Consider the following 1,756-nt stretch of genomic DNA (forward strand, 5'->3'; position numbering starts at 1 on the left):
GGAAGGAGGAGGAGGAGGAGGCGATGCAAGGCGGCCACATTTTCACCGTCATATGCCAAGTGTACACCTAAAAACTACCCCCTCAACCCCATTTGTAAAATTTACTTGTATTTCTCGTTATATTTGTTAATTGTTGATGGTTCGTTGTAATAGTTATGGGCCAGAAAATGGAGGATAGATGGTGGTGAGGATGAAGACTTGGCACCTCTGCAAGGGAGCACATGTATAATTGTTTTTTTTTCCTGGCATATCTGTTTGGTGTGTTTTCTTGTGTTTCAGGCTGTGGCTAACTCTACCAAAGTCAGGAGGAAAGAAAATCAGGGAAAAGAACAGAAAAATACGACGAAGAGAAGAAAAGATGAAAAAACATGAATCTTGCTTTCCAGCTTTCCCTCCCTCCCCAACTTTCCCTCCCTCCTCCCCTTTCTTTTCCTCCCAATCCCTCCTCGTTCTTGCCCCACGATGAAGAGGAGGAAGGTTAATTTCCCCGTACGTAGCTTATATCCTGAAATTAAATCAAATGCAGCTCTGTTCATAACCAGTTGTAGTTTCTTCAGCAGATATTTAGGAAGGCCATAATAAAGGGAGTTACAATAATCCAGCTTACTAGTTACATGATTATATATAAGCATCTTCATGGTATTATCATCCAGGTATTTCTTGACAAATGCAATATTTCTGAGATGGTAGCCTGCCGTTCTCACCACCTGACTGGTCTGTTCTTTGAATGATAGAGTGCAGTCAAGTATCACACCTAAATCTTTGACTGACTTTTTTACAGTCCTAGTGTCATCTTTTATCCGAAGAGTGGAAACATCTAGCCTCCTGACATCCTTGTTCTTCCCCACAATCAAGCATTCAGTTTTATCCTCATTCAGCTTCAGTTGCTTAGAATTCATCCATTTCCCGACATCATCCATAATTCTGCTCAGCTTATCTTCAGTGTTTTCCACGTCACTCAGCGACAAATAGAACTGTGTATCATCAGCATACAGTTTAAAGTCAACTTCATGCCTTCTTAGGAAATGTGAGAGACCGATAGTATAAACACAGAATAAAATTGGACCCCGTACACTTCCCTGGGAGACTCCTCTTTGCAAAAGTTTATGAGTGGAGAACGATTTATCTATTTGCACACAGTCAGCTCTGTTCTCAAGGTAACTCCTCAGATAATCCAGCGCGCCACCCTCAATTCCAATATTCTTGCAATCCTGAAGCAATAGACTGTGCTCCACCGTGTCAAACGCAGCACTCAAGTCTAACAAAATCAGAACACCACACTTCCCTTCATCCATAAGCACAAGCAAGTTGTTTACCACCGAACAGAAAGTAGTTTCAGTTGAGTAAAGCCTCTTGTAGGCAGATTCATTATCCGGTAAGGCCTGCACCACTAGCAAATGCTCCATTAGCTGATTTAAGATCACATTTTCAAGTATCTTAGATAGAAACGTCAAGTTGGATACTGGTCTAAAGGAACTAAACACTGTGGGTCCAGTTTACTTTTAACGATAGGTTTCACGATCGCCGCTTTCTCACTCTCAGGGAAAGTCTTGTTTTCGATACTAGTGTTAACCATCACAGTCATAATATTTAAGAAATCACTAAAGTTTCCACTCTTAATGATGTCACTTATCGGCAAGGGATCGTCATCACAGTACGTCAGGTTCACCTGTGTGTGATAGTTTTCACCACAGCCACATCCACTTGTTGAAAGCTTGTTAACTTTATTTCAGGGACTGGAGTTTCCACAGCGGAT

The sequence above is a fragment of the Eriocheir sinensis genome, unplaced genomic scaffold (genome assembly GCF_024679095.1).
Source record: "Eriocheir sinensis breed Jianghai 21 unplaced genomic scaffold, ASM2467909v1 Scaffold193, whole genome shotgun sequence".
Classification (NCBI taxonomy): Eukaryota; Metazoa; Arthropoda; class Malacostraca; order Decapoda; family Varunidae; genus Eriocheir; species Eriocheir sinensis.